Source organism: Coffea eugenioides, chromosome 5, assembly GCF_003713205.1.
Source record: "Coffea eugenioides isolate CCC68of chromosome 5, Ceug_1.0, whole genome shotgun sequence".
NCBI classification, from domain to species: domain Eukaryota; kingdom Viridiplantae; phylum Streptophyta; class Magnoliopsida; order Gentianales; family Rubiaceae; genus Coffea; species Coffea eugenioides.
The window spans coordinates 3,279,971-3,285,644 of NC_040039.1; the positions used below are offsets into that span (position 1 = coordinate 3,279,971).

General features: G+C 39.3%; 1 non-coding gene across 1 annotated transcript; it reads left to right on the forward strand.

Moving 5' to 3' along the window:
* Nucleotides 1–5,034: 5,034 nt before the first annotated feature.
* On the forward strand, nucleotides 5,035–5,139 carry LOC113772727. Its single transcript, XR_003468684.1, has one exon. It is a non-coding gene; the product is annotated as a small nucleolar RNA R71 (small nucleolar RNA).
* The last annotated feature ends 535 nt before the right edge of the window (nucleotides 5,140–5,674 follow it).

Below are 5,674 nucleotides of genomic sequence, written 5' to 3' on the forward strand. Positions count from 1 at the left end.
CACTAATGCAGCTAGACTCGATAGGTTTTAGGTCCCCGAACCTTCAGACTTGGAAACCAAGGGTCATCAATCCCAAGGTTCTTTGTCGGTGGTTCGAGCGATTCCCCAGACATTGCTACGCACACGTCGTGTCACGGCCACATGTCTGAGTGAATCTATCAAAAATCCTCAACCTTCCACTAAAAGCTAAAGGCTATTAACCCAAAGCTTAAAGCGGAAGATTAAGTGACCCCTCGGATCGTGCTACGCACACGTCGTGTCATGATCACACGTCTAAGTGGGTCGCCTAAAAATCCTAACAGGGTGGAGTGGCGTGACAAGCCACTAAAAGAAAAATAAATGAGGGACGAAAAATTAAAGCGTATGCACGTATGCTAGTGCTCGTTTGGAGAGGAGGGATCAAGAACCCACGCGAGGCTCTAGGGTATATCCCCCCACCCAAATGCAATGCAAAGCGCGAGATAAAACAAGTAAAATATACATCCAAACAACCAATCATACATACGTGAGTGGGGAGTAGTTTTGTACGTGCGCGAGGCAAAAAGTCCTAAAAAGGAAAAATGCAACCCTAATATCCAAATGCTATGCATAAAAAGGGTAGAAAAGGGAAAAGAATGGCCAAATCAAATGCTCGGACCCACTTAGGAAGTCCCCAGTGGAGTCGCCAACTGTCGCGCCCCACTTTTTGATTGTGTGTTGTGATGTGTTGTGTGGTGTGAACGTGTGCAAAATGAAAATAAAGGCCATGGGACTTGATAAAGCGACGGTTTGGCCATATAAAGTTCAAAAAGGGTTTTTTGAAAAATGGAGTCGCCACTTGGTATAGAGTTAGGGTGTACCAAGTCACCCAAAAATGATTTTTGTTTTTGAATGAAAAAAGTAAATAAACCCTTTTAGAGAACTTTTGGGTCTACGTAACCAAAAGAGGGATCGGGGGTCACATTTGACGAAGGGGAAGGCAAGGATAAAAATCCAAGGCACCCCTTCGACCTAGCCAAGGCTAGTTGCGTGACTTAAACCATTTTCTCCTAATTTTTCTACCCAAGGTATGTATCGCATGTTGGATATGACTACGTGAATGCAAAAACCTAGACCTAGGGGACATGGGGAAAATTTCTCTTCAAAGGTTGAGTGGTGCCAATCACATTAATTGTGAAGCCCAGTAATGATCCTTTGGAGAGGTCACACATAAATCTAAATGACGTACAAATGAGTGGAATGCATGCCATGTGAAAATGTGAGTTTGTGTGAAATGAGAAAAATGATAAAAATAATAGGATGTAAGTGGAGGTGTGCAAATGAAGATAAAAAGTGTTCGTGTGCAAGTGAAGGGATATAAAGGTGCACGTGTGCAAAAAAAAGTGTAAAGTGTGAGTAGTTAAGTGAAAACGTCCAAAAGTAGTGTGAAGTGAGAATGTGGAAAAAGGGTTAGAATATAAAGTAAGTGTATGTGATAGTGAATGAATAGAATGCATGAATCCTATAGGAATGCATCAAGACGGGAACGGGGAGTCCTAACTTTGTGACTTAATCTTCCCTTTGATTAGAAGGCAAAACTAGCGTGCTAAGGCTATCGAGTAGCCACACTCGCTCGTTTCCCTTATCGAAAGGGGACTCTCCAGGCAAATGTACCCTACCTAGCATGAGATGCAAGACCTAAAGTGAGGGGAAAGGGGAATCGGGGAGCATGCCAGATGATAAAACTAAGAAAAAATGCATGATATGTAGTGAACAGGCAAATAATGCATTAATGAAAAACAAAGGAAAAATCCTATTGGGTCTAGCATTGGACTAGCCCTTTTTATGAATTCCTAATGAAATAATGAGCCACAACTAGCGTTGGACTAGTGTGGTGACGTACATTCATCCATTCCATTCATTCATGGTTATGAAAGCAAGTAGACATGCCAAAACGCTCGTAAACACATAACACGTAGCACTTAGCATGCTCGACTAGATGCAAGAGCCTACTAAAGCAATTAAACATGTAGCAACAAAAACAAGCAACCAAGGGGAAGGGGAAATGGACCAGATGCTCTCCGAGCCCTATCTATTACAAGCCAAGAGGTGTACACATACCCCATAAAAACATAAAGGGGAAGGGGAAATGGACCAGATGCTCTCCGAGCCCTATCTATTACAAGCCAAGAGGTGTACACATACCCCATAAAACTTAAATAAAAGTAAAAGCAAGTAAATGCATGCAAGGAGGTAAGGAAAGCGGAGTAGGCATGCATATTCACATAACACGTAGGAGCACGTAGGAAAAAATAAACTCAAGAATATAGAAGTTACCTCCCTTGCAATGGAAATCGAGTAAATGAGATATTAGCTTCAAAATAATAAAAAGGTCAAGGTACCAATTTATTTGTAAAAATTAAAGAAAACATGCGAACACGGGCTCACATGATCATAAAGCTCTTAAATTCATGCATGAAGTGCAATTTAAACAAAGCATAGTAGTTAATTGAAGCCGACGAGCAATGAAGTTGCACAAATTAAAATTACCAAGGACCAATTGATGAAAATTTTTAATTACTTGGGCCCTAGTGGAACAAGGAGAGACTTGGGGGGTTTAAGAGGCAATTTTGAAGAATTAGTTCATGCATGCATACGTTGGAAAACAATTTTCTGCAACATTCATGCAAAGTTTTCTATAACTTGTAAGCCTTTGAAATGCTGATTTTCACATGGGCTCTCAAACAAAACCAACAAAGACCATCATTAATCATCACTTCACAACTAAACACTTTGATTAATCACGACTAAACCATTACAGATCAAATAGAGAAAAATGAAAAATCAAATAGAAAATGTGTGCAGCAGCGGAAAAGCAAGACCAGCCTTGTAACTTCTTGGAATGAAAACAAGCTTCACCATTCCACAAAAAAGCCTATGATGAAGCCGCTCAAACGGACTCTACCAATTCAACAACCAAAAACTAATGCAAGACTTCAAATTATCACTGAAAATTCAGTCCAAACAACGGTATACAAATGCAGCAAAGAAAGATTGGAACTTGCGTCAATTGCCAGCCATGTCGTTTGGCAATGTTGCTGCTGCATTTCATTTCCTTTAACCCAGATTTCTTGAGCATAACTTTAATTAGATGCCTCCAAATCAACATCATAGATTCAGATTAAACAAACGATGTCATAGCCACCACCATTCAAACAAGCAGAAAAACTTAGCAAGAAAATTCTGGATACATGCAAAACTGGTTCGACACTTCTGAAATTCTTTGTACAGCTCAAGCATTTCAGATGTTTAAACATTCAAACTCAAACACCCAACCTTCCATTTCCTCCCCTTAACACAAGATTGAACATGAGACTGAAGGTGCTTATGCTCAACTAGTAACTAAGGACAAGGAAACACGGTAAAGAAAAAATGCAGCAGGTTTCAAATTTTGCTTTTCTATTGCTGGTTTCTGGATTTTTATTGTGAATGCGCAGGTTAAGGTGCCAAAACATTTCATTAAACCCAACCATTCATTCAGCAAAGGCACACACGTTTTCCAGATATCTGTTTTAGCAGTGAAGAAACCAAAACAAAATGCAGCAAGGAAAACACCAAACATTTCATTCTCGGACCATGAAGCAACCATTTCATTCTCTCGGACCTTCAAACCAAATCAGAAAACTAGTCATCCAAATCCATCAAAACTCCCAAACACAACACAAAAATACAGGAGACAAACCATTGAAGGTCATGCGGCAAACAGAAATGGAAGAACACGACAAATAGAAACAAACAGAAACGGCAAGAGTAAACGGCAAGAATGAGTCAAAAACCAATTCCAAACCTACATAAATCTCGAACCTGCTGGGCTTGTTTGAAGATATGAAGTAAAGGGATTACCTTTAGCACCTTATGGGATTCCGTGAACAAAGCAGAAATGAAGAAATTGCGTGAGGACGCCGACTTCAACACCACAGATTTCTGGTGAAGAAATTTCTGGAACACAGCAACGTTTCTTCTTGTTCAGCCGCCGCTTACCTTTCTCGGTTCCCTCTTGCTTTTTCTTTTCCCTCCGTTAGCTCTCCCTTTTGTTTTCTTTCCTTTTTCTGTTTTTCTCTCCCCCCGACCCTCTTCTTCCTTGCTTTTCTCCGTTTTTCTTCCTCCAGCAACCGTCACTCTTAATCTCTCCTTTTCGGCTGCTCCTTTCTCTCTATCCTTCTCCTGCCGTTAGCTGCCGAAGCTCTCCTCCACTTTTGTTTCCGCCGTTACCCTCCAGAACCTCCCTATTTTCTATCTCTCAAAATGGCTCCCTTCTGTGTCTCGGTTCCTCACTCTTTCACAGCCTCCTCTCAGCAATTGTTACCACCAAACCCCCCTGCTCTCAGCCGTTGTTTTTCCTTCCTCCGTTTTTCTTTCTTTCCGATCCTATCCTCTCCCCTTTGCGGCTGCCTTTTCTTTTCTATTTATATGGGGTATCATAACCCTAAGCCCCTACACATCTTTCCTGAAATTGCAGCTAAAGGAGCCGCTCGGTCCTCTCTTGCAAAGCTGCAAAAAAATGCAGCATGCATGCGACATCTTTTTTTTTTCTTTTTTTTAACTTCTCAACTAATTAATTAATTAAACAAAATTGATAATAATGATAATAATAATAACACAAGCAACTTAATTAACATTGGATAAAAAAAATAAATAAACTAGAAGCAACAAAATGCAACTTTCCATTTTCCCTTTTTCCATTTTTCTCATTTTTCACTTTTCCTCTTTTTTCCTAAATGAACCAAATAAAAGATAAATTAAGCAGAAATGACTAAAATAGATAAATAAAGCTGAATAAAACAAAATTTCTATTTTTTCCTTTTTTCCAAGAAACTCTATGCTAAAAACTTAAAAATAAAAATAAAACTAGAAACTAAAAACTAAAAATCGAATAAAACTAACACGACAAATAAAAAACTAAAAATAAACAGTAAACGAAATTACACCAAAAATTTGGTGTCTACAGCATCTACATGCGTCTTTGTTGGATAGGTGAGACCATTATAAAATGTTTGGACTACTAGCCAATCGGGTAGACCATGATGAGGACACTTCGTTGCAATTCCGATAGCGCTCCCAAGATTCATACAATGTCTCTCCTTCCTGTTGAGAGAAACTAGTTATGTCCATTCTGAGTTTAGCAGTTTTTCCAGGTGAAAAGAATTTATTAAGAAAAGCCTTAGCTAATTCAGCCCAAGTTGTAAAAGTGTTAGGAGGATCAGATTGTAACCAAACCTTGGCCTTGTCCCTTAGTGAGAATGGAAACAATCGAAGTTTAATTGCATCATCACTAACACCATTAAACTTAACTGTATCACAGATTTCAAGAAATGTTGACAAGTGAGAATTTGGATTTTCGGTAGCATTACCTCCATATTGAGATTGTTGTACTATTTGAATCAGTGATGATTTAATCTCAAAATTATTGGCATTTACCGTTGGCCTTACAATGCCAGTTTGAGAACCTTGTGCTCCCGGTAAAGCAAAATCTCGTAGAATTCGCCTATTTGGTTCATTTTTCGCCATTTCTTCCTCAAATGGTAATTCTATCAAGATTTCCTCTATCGGCTGCCAAACCTCTTGCTTCTCTTGATGTGGTGTATTCATTCTTTGTCTCCGTAGTGTCCTCTCAATTTCAAGATCAAAAAGTGCAACTTCACGATTTGATCGAAGC